The sequence below is a fragment of the Leptinotarsa decemlineata genome, unplaced genomic scaffold (genome assembly GCF_025532065.1).
Source record: "Leptinotarsa decemlineata unplaced genomic scaffold, Ldec_3_MD MMD2_tig00026307_RagTag_RagTag, whole genome shotgun sequence".
NCBI classification, from domain to species: Eukaryota; Metazoa; Arthropoda; class Insecta; order Coleoptera; family Chrysomelidae; genus Leptinotarsa; species Leptinotarsa decemlineata.
This window is the reverse complement of record NW_027412681.1, coordinates 2,935,840-2,954,823: the sequence shown is the minus strand read 5'-3', so window position 1 is coordinate 2,954,823 and position 18,984 is coordinate 2,935,840. Positions and strand designations below refer to the sequence as shown.

The following is an 18,984-nucleotide window of genomic DNA, read 5'->3' as shown; positions in this document are numbered from 1 at the left end:
AAGAAGATCATAGGTTGCTTTGAAATTTTTATTTCTATTGGAGAAACTATTACTTCATCCCAACAGCGCCATGTTCCACAAGAGAATCACACTTTTTTTGACGAAGAAATCAAATTTCTTGGACTTCCAACGACATCATTCGTTTGAGACGGGATAGTTCTAGTATATACATCTTCCTGATAAACTCCAAGTTGAAGAGGAGGCAGCTAATGAACGACTCGTTAGCCACAATATCCCTTCAATGTTCTACATTCATCTCAACTTCCGAATTTGGAAGTTGATGCCCCGGTGTCTTCGACGTTCGCCTGTTCCTGGACCCGTCATCATTAGCATCACTGACAAGGGCTCTCTCGGGATTTCCTGCCGTCGTGCACCTCCGTTTTCCTGCCCGATTACACGGGATTATGTTATTTATCTTTGAGTATGCCACGACAACAAAGTATTCAGCGGGAATTTCCCGTGTTTGAAGTTCACCTCGTTCTTTTGTAAATTTCGAACAGAGTTTCGGGTTTAGATTCGCGATTCGCTATTCATAAAGACCGGTAAAGAGATTGTGTCACGGTATCGCAAAGAGTGCTTTCGGCGTGTTTACGAACGGTTACATGCTATGTAATATCAACGAGGAGCGAGACAAAATGGGAAATTTCCCACCGGAGAAAATGATTGTTTATCATGATTGAAACGACCAACTCTCTTCTGGACCGCGAACAGAGACTGTACCAGCTGAATTAAATGAATTCGATAATGAACAAATATGGACGATAATACACAAATATGAGCGATTAAACCTTTATACGGGAGATAATACACAAATATGGGCGATAATACACAAACATGGGTGATAATACACAAATATAGGCGAATATGCCCAAAAATGTGGGATAATACAGAAATGTGGGCAATAATACATAAATATGGGCGATAATACCTATATTATGGAAGATTATAAACAAATATGGGCGATAATACCTATATATGGGAGATAATACACAAATATGGATGAAAATACACAAATATGGGCGATTATACGCAAAAATGGAAGATAATACAAAAATATGAGTGATAATACACATATAAGGGCGATTATAACAAAAATTGGGTGATAATACACAAATGTGGGCAATAATACAAAATGTAAGCGATAATTAATGGGAGATAATATTCATATATGGGAGATAATATCCATATATGGGAGTTTATACACAAATATGGGTGATGAAACACAAATATGGGCGATTATACCCAAAAATGGAAGATACTACACAAATGTGGGCAATAATACACAAATATTGGCAATAATATCCATATATGGAAGACAATACGCGAATATTGGTGATAATACACAAATATGGGCGTTTATACTTAAACATGGGAAATAAAACACAAATATGGGCGATAATACCCATATATGAGAGATAATAATACACAAATATGCATGATGAAACACAAATATGGGCTATAATACCCATATATAACACCAACATTATCTAGATTACATATATGTATACACATACATATGCACACAGTTACAAATATTTGCCTATATATATAAAACATATATAATAATTCACGATAATACAATAATTTACTAATTACTGTTACCATGAAGGATTCTGTACTTGTGTTGTACTCTTCAAGAGAGTGGATTGAATAATCTGAGCTGATTTAATTGAGATGTTTGATTGAATATTTGACGGTATTTCAATATTGACTTCCAGAGCGTCAGTCGTTGCTGGTTTACCCTGTAGATATGAGACCTAACATGACCCCACAAGAAATAATCCAATGGCGTTAAATCACACGATCTAGGCCAATTGACGGGCCCCAAACGTGAGGTAAACTGTTCACCGAAGGTGGCTCCTAATTGGGCCATTGTTTCGCGTGCCGTGTGGCATGTGGCACCATCTTGTTGAAACCACATGTCAGGCATGTCCAATTCTTCCATTTTGGGTAACAAAAAGTCGTGAATCATCACATGGTAGCGCTTGCCATTCACAATAATGTTCCGGTCATTGTCGTCTTTGAAGAAGTACGGCCCGATGATGCCATCGATCCATAATCCACACCAATCAGTGACTTTTTCGTGATACATCAGTACCTCTTGCAATGATTGTAGCTGGCCTTCACTCCAGATGGGGAAATTTTACTAGTTAACATATCCATTCAACCAGAAATGAGCCTTGTCGCTGAACACAATTTTTCCTCCAACTTTGCCAGCGCCGATTCTCCAAATGTTAGACGTTGTGAGAGGTCGTGTGGCTACAATTCTTGCATCAGCTGTATCTCATAAGGTTTAACACCTATATCAGTTTGCCAAATTTTCCACATAATGGAGTAACAGAGGCCCAATTGCTGCGAACGGCGGCGAATCGACATTTCACGGTCATCACGAACACTGGCGGATACAGCCGCAATATTTTCATCGGTCCCCACTCTACGTATGCTTGTTGGTGGTTTAATTTCCGATAATGTAAACTGGGTAGATTCACGGTTAAATTATAGACCAAACTGAATAAGTTTGACAATGACACAAGCACGATTTACGCGTGATCTGTCAAAAACAGTGTTGCCAAAAAGATAACAGCAAAAAAATCAGTCATTATGTAGATAAATGAATTGAACAGAAACTCGGCCATCGAACACAAAAACAAAATAAAGCGCTCAATATTGTAGAAATTCATTTAACGATAATGAAAGAGTTCCACGAACAATTGCCAATTACGACAATGGGAATGGGGTTCTATATGTTTGTTTGTCGGTCAATATTGCAACGGAAAGTAAAACTGATAATTCTATTCGCGGTGTTTGATTTTCAGTCATTATTTATTCATAACGGATGCACCCGGTTCGCATGTTCACGGATAGCTGAACAACATTTCAATCATATCGCGGTCGGACGAGAAAAATGGGAATGTGGAAATCGCTATTACAGAGCTTTCACCTAGGCTCATTTGGTGAAGTGACCCAGAAATCCAGATATTACTGATATCACTCCTCAAAGCAGTAACATTCGTTGAGAAAAAACCTTTCAGCTTTTCACTTCATTATAATGGAGGAATTGGGGAACTCTCAAAGAGAAATGAGTTGAATACATCATCACGAACTCTTTATGAAGATGTGCAGATCATGCAAACAAGTTTCTTCCAGATACAGAATGAAAAAAAAATGTTGTCAAGTGTGTAATGGAAAGACATGGTACATGATATTGTGCAGTTACTTTCATCAAGTCTGAGCTAATGACAGTGACGTAGAGCAGGTAGTGAAAATTATTCAATTTCAGTTGAATTCTGGCTTATTTTTCTAACGAAGTAATATGAGTGACTTTTTTGCTGATATCTTTTTGGCAACACTGTCTTCAACAGATCACGCGTGAATCGTGTCTTGTGTCATTGTCAAAATTGTTCAGTTTGGTCTATAATTTAACCATGAATCGACTTACGAACAACTCTTGCAAATTATTGAATTTTATTATCAAAATTCATGCTCGGTGAAGAAAGTGCATCGTGCACTTCTTCCAATTTATAAGCAGTTTCGTCAGCTTACTGAGGGAGCTATTCGGAAGCTTGTGATTAAATTTCGAACCCAGTTTACATTATAGGACATTAAATCACTAACACGCATACGTAGAGTGAGGACCGGAGAAAATATTGCGGCTGTATCCGCCAGTGTTCGTGATGACCGTGAAATGTCGATTCGCCCCCGTTCGCAGCAATTGGGCCTCTGTTACTCCGCTACGTGTAAAATTTTGCGAAAGGATACAGCTGGTGCAAAAATTGAAGCCACATGACTTCCCAGAACGTCTAACGCTGGCAAAGTTGGAGGAAGATCCACATGTTTATCGAAAAATTCTGTTCAGCGACGAGGCTCATTTCTGGTTGAATGAATACGTTAACAAGCAAAATTGGCGCATCTGGACTGAAGATCTGCCACAAGCATTGCAAGAGCTACCGATGCATCCAGAAAAAGTCTCTGTTTCGTGTGGATTATGGGTCGTTAACATCATCGGGCCGTACTTCTTCAAAGACGACAATGGCCGGAACGTTACTGTGAATGGCGAGTGCTACCGTGTGATGATTGCCGCCTGTTTGTTGACCAAAATGGAAGAATTGGACATACCTGACATGTGGTTTCAACAAGACAGTGCCACATGCCACACGGCACGCGAAACAATGGCCCAATTAAGAGCCGCCTTCGGTGAACAGTTTATCTCACGTTTGGGGTCCGTCAATTGGCCGCCTAGATCGTGTGATTTAACGCCTTTGGATTGTTTTTTATGGGAACGCTCTGGAAGCCAATATTGAAGCATTCATACGTGAAATACCGGTCGATATGTTAGAGACAGTGTGCTAAAATTGGACCTTGCGCATGGGCCATTTGAAGCGGAGCCGCGGACATGATTTGCATGAAATCGTCTTCAAACAATAAATTATATTGATCGTTCTATCGATTTCAATAAAGATTTCATCAATTTTATCAAATTTTTTGTGTTGTTTTGAAAATCAAATCCTATACCTCCTAAAAAAATCACCCAATATGTTATGGTTATGTGGTTTATTTATTTTTTCTAATATAACATATATATTAAAGGTAAAGCAGTGGATATACTTGGAAAATGTCATGAAGATTCTAGGAATACTTTGGAGTCAGAATAGAATATAATGAATTTTTATTCAGCACTTGGATACTTGGAAATGCATTACGAAACTAAGAATCAATTTTGATTGAGTAGATACATGATCAAGAATTTACTGACTGGTGCGTTTTTTCAAATTTCCGGCAACTTGTTTGAAAGGCGAAACCCATACATCGTTCCTCAAAGACATATTCGCTCTGTCAATAGTATTTTTATGGTGATTTTCCAGAATTTGTGGGCCATGCAAGCCCTCAATTCGTCAATATTGCCAAAGTTGAGCCATTCAATAGGGCCATTGATTCCTATGCATCCCCCTGTCATAGTCGTATTGAGAAAATATCTTCAAAAAGTTCTCTCAATGCGTTAACGAAAAGCATAATATCAACTTTTTTGTCATTAGAGAAATTCATGGTTTTTCCCTCACAAATTCACACAAATCGAACGATTATTTTAGTACTTGACAGTGAATTATACATGTTCTGTTGATTAATGAATAACGTTGAAAAAAATCAATTGATTTCAATACTCTCATGATTCTTTTTTTTACTGATTCCATTCGCTGGAAACATCAGATACAAACATTCATGTTCCATAAAAATTTGCCTTTCAACAGTTCTTCCATATTTTCACAAACACCCTTGGAATGCGCATATATACAGAAGGCTCAAAAACCAAAGAAGGCTCAGGATGTGGAGTGTACTCCAGATCACTAAGCTTTAGGATTAATTGGAGAATGGGAAAGATACCAGCGTGGATCAAACAGAACTGGCTGGTATCTCAATCGCCACAAAAGAAATAACCAGGAAAGCAATTTCTGGCAAAAACATAACAATCTGCACAAGCTCTATTAGTTTCGAAGAGACAACGTGTTACCTCACTAGAGTGCCACCAAGATTTAGCCAAAGCCTCGATGGATGATAACATTATCCTGAGGTGGATTGAAGGGCACGACAGGAGTAAAGGTAATCGCGTTGCCGACTTTTCAGCCAAGGAAGCGGCTGTACTGTGAATTTTAGGACCTGATGACTTCGACAATTGTGTAGCTACCCGAACGTCTGACCCATGGAATCAAAGGATGCAATTTTGCTAGGATTATCCTGGGCAACCCTGGGAAGCTGGCACCGAAGAAATACCTGGCAATGACCAGGAAAAACCTACGCTCAACAATAGGATTTCTGTCTGGCCACTGGTAGCTAAGGAAACACCTCCATAATATAGGCCTTCTGGACATACCTCTATGCAGGATGTGTGAACAAGAAGATAAAACTGTCAGGCATGTCTTAAACGAGTGTCCGGAGTTATCATCAATAAGAGAGTGTGTGTTCGGCGAGTCTTGTCCTACACCTGCTGATATAAAGGAGATGTCTCCTAGTGACTTGTCAACCATCCTGAAAAGGACAGGATGGATGGTTACCTAGAAGGACAACTCCTCGGGAGGATGTATAGTGGGTCATATGTGGCCTAAGTGCTATGGGCCTACACTAACCACCCTTTCTCTACAGATACATTTACAGATACCCTTGGAATGCATGGGCATTCATCTACACTTGCATATGTCTATATTCTTGAGTTCTGAGACATTGGTTTCTACTTTTCTGAGACTACACGATGACAAACGTCAAGAAACGCATTTATTGTAATATACAGTGCTTTTCAGATAAAAGTATCCACCTTTAATAACTTTTGTAATACTGGTATTTAGGAAAAATCCAAAAACACGTCAATTCATGTGGGAAGGGGCAAGCATTATGGCTTATTTAAACTTACTGGAAAAGCCACCCCCTCACCCCTAGCATCATCCTTTTTTTTAATTACTTCTCATATTTTTTATGTAAAATTTGGATACTCCTCTTTGAGCTGATTTCAAAAATGTATAATACTTGTAGGTTAAAGTGGTTAGTTTATGAGATGAACAATTTTTCTTTTAATAGCACAAATTTCACTTATTTTTTACTTTCACCTTATTTGCCTGTACTAAAATGGGTTGTACAACAGTTCAAACTCTTTAATCTGTTCAACTGTGCTATTTATTCTACTTCAAAAATCCAAACAACAAAAAACTCTACTTTTTATTAAAGTTTGACATTGTCAACTAGAATTTGTAGTCACTATTGATAGTGTACTTTGTTACATTATTTATTTTGTTTCGCTGAAATAGTTTACTCTTTGCAAGAAAGAATTGAAATTGTAGGTTTATACTACCAAAATAATTATTGTGCAAGAGCTGCTGCTAGAATATTTAACGAATTACATGACGGAAGACATGCAACTCATAAGTATGTAATTCAACTGATGGAGAAATTTACCACAACAGGGTCTGTTTGCAATAAAGTGCATAAGCGAGAGGGACTCGTAAATAACGAAGCAATCCAAGTGGCAATTTTAGGGCAAGTCAGCTTAGAGGCTCAACAACCCCAATCGTTGTCAACAATAAGTAGAGCGATCGGTGTTTCATCTTCTACAGTTTTCCGAGTTCTATATAAATTCAAGTACCACCCATACAAAGTTAAGTTGGTGCACGAGTTGAATGAAGATGATTTTGATCGTCGTGTAGAGTTTTGCGAATCAATGACGCAATTTATCAATAACAATCCACAAATGTTAAACAATATTTGCTTTTCTGATGAATGCTCATTTTCATTAAATGGCTTAGTAAATAGGCATAATTGTAGATATTGGGCTGAAAGTGATCCACATATTATGCGTGAATTCCATACACAACATCCCCAAAAGTTAAACGTTTGGTGTGGTATCCTAGGTGACCACATTGTCGGACCTTTCTTCATCAACGGAAATTTAAATGTTGAATCATATCTTGAGTTACTCAGGGAAGGGGTTGACCCACGTATTACAACAATAATAGATAATGATGATAACCTTTCCGAAGATTTACTAGTATTTCAACAAGACGGAGCTTCCCCACACTATGCTATGCCTGTCCGACAATTTTTAAATGAAACATTCCCTTCTCGTTGGATAGGTAGAAGAGGGCAGATGATGGAGTGGCCACCTAGGTCACCGGATTTAACACCCCTAGACTTATTTTTACGGGGGTATTTAGAAACAAAAGTTTATGCTACCCAACCAGAATCTCTGGATGATTTACGAAAGAGGACAATTAAATCCAGCCGTATTAAGCAATGTCAGAGAGGCATTTCAAAATAGATTATACCATTGTATGGAAGTGAATGGTACTCATTTTGAACACTTATTGTAACTTCATAATAAATAGCATAGTTAAAAAGATTAAAGAGTTTGAACTGTTGTACAACCCATTTTATTACAGGCAAATAAGATGAAAGTAAAAAATAAGTAAAATTTGTACTATTAAAAGAAAAATTGTTTATCTCATAAACTAACCACTTCAACCTACAAGTATTATACATTTTTGAAATCAGCTCAAAGAGGAGTATCCAAATCTTACATAAAAAAATATGAGAAGTAATTTAAAAAAAAGGAAGATGCTAGGGGTGAGGGGGTGGCTTTTGTGGTAAGTTTAAATAAGCCATAATGCTTGCCCCTTCCAACATAAATTGACGTGTTTTTGGATTTTTCCTAAATACCAGTATTACAAAAGTTATTAAAGGTGGATACTTTTATCTGAAAAGCACTGTATATCTGAATATGTAGTAACAATCATACAAAAATCGATGAAGAATCGATCGATGAAGTTGATGATGAAATCTGATGAATGAAACGTCGCATTAAAAATTATAAACCAATTACGAGCTAGATTTCTATATAAACATCAATTTCTTGAGAGCATTAATATATCTCAATAAATTATTGAACGTGCTAATTAGAGTTCAATTGATTCTAACAAACACCAATCTCATCGATAATTCTCCTTTGCGTTTCACTACACTAGTAGATTTCACCATCGAAATTGATCATTCATAATCGTCATTATCCCCACTATGCCCTAATACGATATGTAAATCCGGATTGTTTATAGTTTTCGCACCTAATTTCCCGATTGAATATTCCAAACTCATTTTCCCACGAAAGCTGAGCGCTTATCGAATCCAGCATTTCATGTCGGGAAAACCAACAAATGAACCGAAATTCTGTTTGGCTTTCAGTAACACCATTATGTAGTGTTTAGTTACCGATAGCGATGAGACTGGGTTTAGGTCAAGGTCAGCAGTGGCAGTATGGCAACATGAAATAATTTTCACTTTCAATGAAAAGTTGGGTTCATCATTTTTTCTATCAATAGTTCTCCATATTGATAATTTGAGAGTATAGCAACATGAAAAATTACTTCTGGATAGACATATTCCATGAAAGTATCAATATTTTTTGCTGTCGGAAAGTAGTCCTTTTCCGTTTCCAAAACTAAAAAAATCCAGATGTGACAGATACTTTTGGGAAGCCCAGAGAGGAAGGAAAGTCGTATCCGTCGTCATCTTCGTCGACTGGGACTTCCTCTTCTACTGTACTACTAACAGCGTTGTCAATCAAGTTTCCTGAGCATCTACCGATGTATTTGCTGGTGTCTCCTTTGCAATACAACGGGTAAACAGCCCAAGCATTGAAACAATTTCCCGACAAACGGGTATTTTCTTTGTGAATTTTCTTGACGCCAGAACCTGCTGTTTCCCCAGAATCATCGTCCGATTAGTCTGCTTTGCTCAACGGCTAAGTTGGCTGAACGTGTTTTGCTGCAAAGGCTAACAGAAGAAGTTGAAGACCGAAATGTTCTGCCTGACGAACAATTCAGCTTCATGAGGGCACACTCCACACCGAGCTGCAGGCCCTGAGACTGGTCGAAAATTCCATTTCAGAGCTGAACAACAGGAAGACAGTCCATCTCGTCCTCATGGATATTTCGAAAGCCTTCGACCAAGTCTGGCACGAAGGCCTGCTACACAAAATGCTCGATTTCGATCTGCCTCGGGGTCTGGTCCGGTGAATTAGGTCCTTTCTAAAAGGCAGAACATTTCAGGTCCGAGTTGAAGGAATCCTGTTTCTCGTCAGGGAAATCGAAGCTGGAGTGCCTCAGGGAGCTGTGCTGTGCCCACTACTGTACAGCCTTTACGTGAGTGACCTTCCAAGGTTCGATCACGTGAAGGTTTCCCTTTACGCCGATGATACGGGTCTCCTCGCTTCTTCCATGGGTCGGACGTTGGGGGTCCGACCCATGGTCGGACAATACAGTTTCAACAATGAAATTAATATCATTAGGAACTTGAAATCAAGAGTACTCACAATTTCTGATACAAAACCAAAACATAACAAAAACATTTTCTCATTAAAAATAATTACCCTCCTTCATTGGTGAAAAAAATTATAAATGAAAATAAACCTACACTGGAAACTAACAATTCAAAATATTTCAAAATGCCTTATGTGCAATACCTTTCTGAAAAACTTGGATCAGTTCTAAATGATGAACACATTAAAACTGCATTTGCAAATGCTAACACTGTAGGTAAAATATTCTTTCGAAACAAAAAACCAAAACTTCGATGAATATGGAATCAAACGTCGTTTATAAAATTAACTGCAAGGATTGTTGTGTAGGGCAAAAGGGACGTTACTTAAAAAACAGGTTGTCTGAACATTGGAGAGATACAATGAAGTTGAATGTTGCCAATCCAACAGCCCTCGTTGAACACGCAAGAGAAAACAACCACAGTTTTGACTTCGCTAACCCAAAGATTTCAGATATTCAACCTGTTTCGTGAGATGATCTACATTTTCAAACAAAAAAGTGTTAACACTAGAAGGGACATAGAAGGACTGAACAGTGCTCATTTCAATTTACTGAATCGTATTCCTTAATATTTTAATACACATAAGTTTACACCATCCTGTGTAATTTGATATCCTTCTATTGCTTATAAAAAAAATTGAAAAAGGCAAACAAAAACCATTTCTAATCAGTTTTTTCCATCTTGATATTGTTTTCATTTTTAATGTGTCTGTGGTGTATGTGTTTTCATTTGGTTGGTCCTCACTTTCGTTTGTACCTATGTTGTCTGACACATATATTTCAAATGTTTTTTTGACATGGATACCTAATGTTTGGTAAGTGCACCTGTTTGTTTCTCTTTTACATAATATAAGAATGTATAAACTTTATAAATTTTGCAATATATATCGGCATATACTGTTCACCTATCAAATTATTTTATTGTATATCGCTGATGATGAATGTAACAAAGTCCGAAACGTTGACATAAAACTATATTGTTTATCTACGAACGTTTTTTATCCTTTTCCCAACCAATAAAAAAAACGCATTTGAAAATATTTTGGATCACCAAACCAGGCAAAATTTTATATATACTTTGTTTTAGCATTTACTTTTATACTTTTTTATAGTCCGTTATTTTTAATATTTAAAACATAGACTCTGTAATAATAGCACTTACTGTAACTGGGTACTCCTGTTGGAAATAAATCCCTTTTTTTATGTGAGATCCCTGAGATACACCAAATAGAGACAATGGAATCCTGATCTCAATCCTTGAACATCAATGTAACTGTAACTGAATTGAAAACACGAACACACAGTTTCTCAGTGCAATCGTAAATAGCTGCAGAAATTCCGAGTTTTCGACAGCTGCGTGTCCGACTGTCCACAATAATAAAAAAACAAAAATGTTCAACATATTTCCCCTACAATCACCCTCAGCAGTTAATCTTCCAATCTGTCATTCTGTCACACACACACACACCAGTTTGTACAATCTTGTGTTCGTGTTATTGCACCATTCGAACGGTGTATAATTTTCAGGAGTACAAAACTCGGTGTAATCACTGCAAACAAATGTCGTTCCATCCGTGAGTACGTACACCCTCTCACGCTGAAAAACACCCCATTAACAGGGCGCTACAAATGAGTCACGTAAAGCAAAAAACAAAAACTCAATTACGAGCGTCATAATTGTCACTTGGAATACATAACTCATTGCTAGAATGAAACATGACTTTCGTCGACTGGTAAGATATTGCTAGTTGGATTACGAGGGGCGGAAAGAATGTAGTACATTACAGCAGTGTACTCATAGAAACCTATATTTATAATATAATAACACCCACTATCAAAGATCTACCTATATTTAGTTTCAAGAGGTTTACCAAAAATTTCTTGACAACAAATTGTTTTTATAGTGTCAACGAGTACCTCGCCACAACAAATCCCATGTCTGAATCTGAATCTTTCAACTGTGGCCTTTAATTACCATATATTTGCTTCAATTTCAATAAACATATAATTTACATCATGTTTGTATCTTTCATATACATTTGCGTCCCCACTGGTGATAGTTGTGTTCTTTTTATTCCATTTATAATCTATTTGGAATGTTTGTTGGTTGTTCATATGTTTGTATGGCTCAAACATTATTGTTTTGACTTATAACATAACGTGGTTAAACAAACTATCTATCTATCTATCTTTTTTTTGGAGGAGGGGAAATCTTCATAGACTCTGTGCCGGATTCCTACCAACTAAAACCCCTCCCCCGTTGCTCAGCAATACGTACCGGAAACCGCTCTCGCATTACTTCGATACGTATGTTCTGGGCAGTGTTTGTGTGAAACACTAAAAGTAAATTTAAGATGTGGACGTTTAAGATAGGACGTTTACATATACATTTAAAGAAAATATCACAGTTAGTATCACGAACTTTTGGCAGCTAACTATCACATTTGATCATCGATTTGTGCTCCGACTGATCTCAAGTTTCCTTGAGCTTATTTTACGTCACCTGCTCTTTCTTTCCTTAGTTTTGATGATTTCTCTTATCGTCATATAGGTTTTCGTTCCAAGTATCTTTGCCACGCAAGAGACTTTCCATCATATTTTCGGCATTGAATATGTTATTTGTTTCACGTCCATTCAGAAGTCTCGCATTTTCCCATCTTATACAGACAAAAATGTTGTGTTCTACGTCGTCGTCTGCATTGCAGTAAAGATGATCAGGAGATTCTGCGGTTATATAGGTATCTACGGAACCAACCGTTTCCCCGTTTCCCGATAGTGCCTGGCTGAGGTAATAGTCCACCTCTCCGTAGGTTTGATCCAAATAACTCTCTATTAATCGGTGTGTCCATCTACCTTATTGACCGCTATCCCATTTTCGTTGCCAGTTATTTATTCATCAAATTTTCTCTAGCGATTCCTCTGGAAATGCCTGCATATTTCTGTTTTCTCTCGATGACTTGGACCTCTATTGGTGGATTTCCAGCAATAACACATGCTGCTTCTGCAAATATAGTTTTATATGCACTACATATTCTAACTGTTAATATCTTTTGTGGGCCGGTTAGTTTTTGGAATAATATTTTGTTTTGCGTCACTGTGTGCCATGATGGTGAACCGTACAAAATCTGGGGCAGTACTACTCCAGACAAAATCTTTCTCTTGGAGGACCTAGGACCCCCAACATTGGGCATTAAATTGCCTTGAGGATACTTTGGGTTATGTGTTCGGCAAAGGTGAGCTTAGTGTCAAGTCAAACCACAAGTTACTTATCAGCTTTGCTCAGTACTATCTCTATGCCTTGCAGATTAAAAGTTATTGGTCCCAGTTTTCTCCTTTTAGTGACCAATACTGCTTCGGTTTTTTCTGTTGCTGAACTAAGAAGTCTACTTTCCATTCAGTCTGCCACCAGCAAAAGTGTTCTATTTGCAGTGTTTATTGAAAATTCTCTATTTTTCTGCAAAGATCGTTGCCACATCATCAGCAAAGCTGACCAATTTGACCACTTCGGATATTTTTATCGAAAATAGACCATCGTATAATATATTCCATACAGTGGGGCCAAGAAGTGAGTCCTGAGGCACGCCGCTATTGATGCTAACAAGTTTTGTCCATTCCTTTGTTACCAGAAGAATCTCTCTTTCTGATGAATAGAATGACATTATGGTAATCATGCTTCTTATTGATTCCCCTAGTCGTAAGTGACTTCAGTATCACCTGCTACAATGCACTTTTAAAGATATTTTATACGTCTAGAGTGATTAACTCACATAGTTTTTGATCTATCTATCTATCTATCTAACTATAATAGAATCGAATCTTCAAAAGCACTTAACAAAAAAAATAACGACCTGTAATACATTGGAGAAAACCCATGAAATTACTATGTTTTTCAATATTTTTGATGGCCAGTTCACATCATATCACATATATAATGAGGGAGAGATTATTTTTATTGTTATGAAGAATCGGATATAATATCTTGGTATGATGATCAAAAACTGTTCTCACACTCCATAACTCCAACCACCAACCAATTGGGCATTATCAAAAAATGAACTGTCTGTAAAAAAACTGTTGAAACGAATACTCTCAAAAGTCGAACTTGTGCGAGTTAAGGACCAACGAGGTCTCACTTTCAAACGTGTGATTCCCAACACATGTTGGCGATAGGAAGTGAAAATCCATTGTCTGGTCTTGCGGTTCAAATCACCGGTTCGCATAGCGTTCGATTCAATGAGTGATGCAAATATAACTATACTAATTTACAGTGCGGTTCATATGTATGGAATAAATTATTTTTTAGCGTTATTATGTACTATGTGAAAAAAACCTGAAACATGTCGATTTTTATTCATAAATTCACAATTTATAGTATGAAAATATTATCCTCCTTCAGCACTCCTTCTGAATTATAAGCACCCCCTCGAAGATTTTAAATAGCAAAGGGGGTCGTGTTGCACCTTGTTGGAAAGGGATTTTAGTTCTCTGTTTAGCAATATGAAGTTTGGTAAGTTTGGTGCAATCATAACTGAGGAAAATAATTTTTACAATTAAATTAAATGTTCAAAATGACCACCATTATTCACTTCTTGACAATAACCTGATCTATTGAACAGGCCATCCCTGTAACACGCTCCTTACTAACCTTGAATTCTGGAAAAAATTCCTGTAGATACTGAAATATTAGACAAAAAGCCAAATAAACAATTGATATGAATCTATAGTAGGCTGCTGTCATTTAGGTATTTGAAGTTACTAAAAGACGTCAGTATAATATTTGTGGGCGTATTAAATTCAATTATGGCTCATTTAGAAATGAGCTCAGGTAGAAATGTTCAATTTAATGATGAAAAAAAATGTATATATACTTCTAGAGATTGAGAAAAATCCGCATAAGACAACTCGAGAACTTGCCGCCGACAATGATGTAAGTGAATAATTTAATTTGAGAGTTTTGCATGAAGAAAAATACCACCCTTACAAAGTTCAGTTGGTTCAGGAGTTGAATGAAGATGATCCTGATAGAAGGCAAGAATTATGTGAATTGATGATGGACAGAATGAAAGCAGATTTGCAGTTCATAAACAAAATAGTGTTTTCTGATTACGCGACGTTTCATTTAAACGGAACAGTTAACAGACAGTTAACAGACAATTTTCTCAGTTAATCATAACTGAGAAAATTGATTTTCTCAGTTATGATTAACTCAGCTAACATAACTCAAAAAACTTTATATTGCTGAACTGAGGAGAAAAATCCCTTTCCAACAAGGTGCCACACGACCCCCTTTGCTATTTGGAATTTTCGAGGGGGTGCTTATAATTCAGAAGGGGTGCTGGAGGGGGATAATATTTTCATACTGTAAATTGTCACTCTAAGAATAAAAATCAACCTGTTCCAGGTTTTTTCACATAGTACATAATAACGCTAAAAATGAATTTATTCCATACATATGGACCGCACTGTATAATATTATCAATCTCTGGAATAAGTTATCTGATGAAGACAACCCAGTTGGAGAACCGCATATGTTTTGTGTTCCGAAACCCTTCTATATGCTGTGTTTGAGCTGGACAAACTTTATGAACTCATCAGTTCATGAAGCAAGGCGAGACTTCGTTTCAACTTTTCGATGTCCCCTCGTAAATTACTCAGATCATGCCCGGAATAATAAACAAGATCTGATTTGAGCGATGCTGATGCGAACATATGTTTCGCGCCTGATATATTACGGTCAGGCGGGTTCTATACTCGCAACTCTCTACAGAATGACATATGAAGTGGATAGACTGGTTGGAGTAGAAAGGGCAGTACTCAGACTACTCAGTTTTGGAATGTGAGCGATTTCTTTCGTTTCTTCGGGAGTGACGTCGGTCGTTTAGCATTTTGGCACTTTTAATTCGGGCAGTTGAACATTTGTTGTAGCGTATATTTACCTGACTTGCGACTAAGTACAATGATGATAATTCAACAGGTCAGACTTATCTTTGGTTCCAAAGATCGATAAAAGGACATGGAGTGTCAAAAAATGAGTATTGACTTAACTATGGTTTTGGACACTTGAAAAACATTCTCTTTCACGTGAATTGCGTCAAACTCGCAAAAAAAATTAACATCTTCATTTGGTAATCGTATGTTCAGAACCATGAACAATAAACAAACATAAACGCTGATGAACAACATGGATTTAGAGAGGAAAGATCGACAGAAGATGCAATATATAAATTTACATCACCAATTTACGATTCTTCAGACAAAAAGATTCCAACACTGTGCATTTTTATCGATCTCTCTAAAGCCTCTCTAAATGCTGGAAAACATTGGTATTCGCAAAAAACATATGAAGAAGATTTTCTAGCAATCGAAAAACGGATTCGACAGCACAAACTCACAATCAACTTCGATAAAAGGAATTACTCACTATTCAAGTCATACTGCAAACACTTGAAAACCCTATATTCTGCACTTGTACAGTCTCAATTGTCGTACGAGATAATTGGATGGGGAGGAGTTGAAGATTGTTATTTGGTGAATCTTGATACAATTCAAAAGTGGAATTCAGAAATAATACTCAGATAACCCTACCTGAACACACCTACCACAAAAGATTGGACAGAGAAATGCATGTTACTTGGGATCACTAATTTATCAGATAGTACCCGGTGTAATCAAAGACAATCATAATAACGAGAAAAAAGTTGAAAATTGGATATTGCTCACCGAAAGAGATCCTTTTTCTATAAACTGGTTTATCAAAATAATCAATAAAAATATATAAACAAAATTACCCCCTCTAAACTCCACCCACCCAGAAAAAAAAAACACACAAGACTAACAAATTTTAATAACATAGCGGCTATTTTCAGAATCTTCCATATTTACTTTACTTAAGCTATTGTTCTTATCATTCTGTACTATTTCATCTCATTTCATACTAAACACTGTTTTTCTAAACAATGGTCATTTTATCACATACAAAATGTATTTTGCTTTCAACCGTCAATAATTATTATCGCTGAACTACTGAAAATATCAGCCCGATAATGAGCATTATTTCATAATTCAGATTTATTTTAATATTTTCAAACATTAATTTTCTATTACTTCTTATGATGAATTTCAACTTAATTATTATTTACTGATATGGCTATATCACGTTTATTTACTTCATTTTTATATTTGAAAATTATATATACCTTTTATCTATATCAAGTGAATATTATTATTCGCTGAAAAGAGGTATAGGTACAGGTAAAACAGATTCTTCAAGTTCTTCTGAAACTCATACTCCGTTTTTTATGTAATATTCAAACCGAAACTTGCAGAAAATTCCTCTTCATCACATTCTCACGAAATGAAAGAAAATGAAAAAAAATATTTAGAGATAGAAAATCCAAAAACGTAAAGGTTACTTTAATCAGCTGCGTTGTAGCCCAATCACAGGCTCAATTACTAAAGCTACCGCCACACTACAATGAGAATAAACATCGCAGATTGAAGGAATGACGTCATAAACACTAAGACTAATGATATCAACACCTCACATCCTGCTAAAGGCGTGTACATAGTTGTTATAGGTACACTGTGTACCTTATGTACCTTTTTTCGGCAAACACCACATATTGAAATAGTTTTTTAATAATTCCAGCTTAACTGAAACGTTACTGATTTTGGATTGAACTTTTTGATGTTCATTTCATTGCTACCAGAAGACAAGTTCGTTGGCCTCTCCTTTTTCCTGACATCACATCCATGGATTTTTGTTATTTTCGTCAATAAATTCATTTAAAGTTCGGAGATACGAAACCATATTCAATCGTATTCCTTATTTCATTGTTATTTTTCAATTCAATCAATGAATCAAATTTGATTGAATAGAACTGGCCGATAATTGATGAAAATCCATATTAAACAACTAATCAATACAGTTCATTTGTATGACCTTCACTATAAGGGCTGGATTGATTCGTTGTTCAATCAAATTTATTTACTCCAACTGGTGAATTTCATTAGTTCGGGCTTCAATTGTGGGATAAAACGATTTGAAATCCTAATAAATAATAATGACATAAAATTTCAAGGTTCTTTTGTGCATAGGCATAACTTTTGATGTTTTGAGTTGAGTTCTGCCTGTACCTGTTCAAAAAATCTGTCTCGAAAGAATAGTTCACAGTATGGGTGACCGATTATACTAGAAATTAGCTGCATTTTTCAATTACATTAGAAAGGAGGACGTCAGGTCCTGTGGAATATTTGTTTTTGAGGTTTACAAAGATGTGGATCGTATCATTTACTGTAAATGGCAGTAGCACCATGGATTGTAAGATTCTATTGGGCATGTCTGGTGAATCTTCCAAAGGGTATTTTTGATATGTCATTGATGATTCTTTGGGGAATGATAGATGTTGTTGATAGTTGTTGAATATATTCTTAACTTTACCAGGGTCTGTAATTTGTTCATTCCCCTGCAGAATTTGTATATTAGGTCGCATTGCATTTTCCTTATTTTTAAGATTATTGAAGTGTCCCTTATCCTGGTGTTACAAATTCGTCTTCGAAGACGTGTGTCGAAAAGAGCTTTTGATTTGGTATCCCTTTTCAGTACTCATAACTGAATTTCAATTGAAAATTGAGAACAGGCATGTGCTATAGTTGTCCGTTAACAGAACTTTTGGACGAGTCGGCGCGCCATCTACTGGACAAATGGAGAACCATTGAAACGTGGCTAATACTATGGCTATCATTTGGTTCATCCAGAGAGCATTGGGTAATGGTTATTGAGCAACGACAAAGTATTTTCAAATCACTGTTGAAGAAGCTATATTTTTCAAATAAAGTTTGTGGAGATCAAATTGGGAGGTGTAGTTTATGAAATTACTATGAATCTTCATCAAGTAACGGCTGAATCAATCAGAAACTAAGCTGAACAAAAGTTTATGATATTCAAAACTAGGTTTAATAATGAACTATGATGAGGAAATGAAAATAGTAAAAGCATGTAATACCCATTCATTTCTGGATCAGATGAGCTGAGTCAAAATTGAAATTACAAATAAAACTAAAAACAGTCGATGTTTGAAATACATACACAGACACAATTATAATGATAACAAGAGCATTACAAGTTTACCTG

At 36.5% G+C, this 18,984-nt stretch overlaps 2 protein-coding genes across 2 annotated transcripts in view; both read right to left on the bottom strand.

Moving 5' to 3' along the window:
- Nucleotides 1–15,338, bottom strand: part of COX8 (Cytochrome c oxidase subunit 8) — a 324,402-nt gene extending 309,064 nt beyond the window's left edge. Inside the window, exon 1 of the mRNA XM_074180860.1 lies at nucleotides 15,327–15,338. The gene's annotated coding sequence lies outside the window, so the exon portion shown is untranslated. The remainder of the gene's footprint in view (nucleotides 1–15,326) is intronic.
- LOC111509829 (protein turtle homolog A) overlaps nucleotides 1–18,984 on the bottom strand; it is a 203,242-nt gene that overhangs the window by 133,167 nt on the left and 51,091 nt on the right. The window lies entirely within an intron of this gene.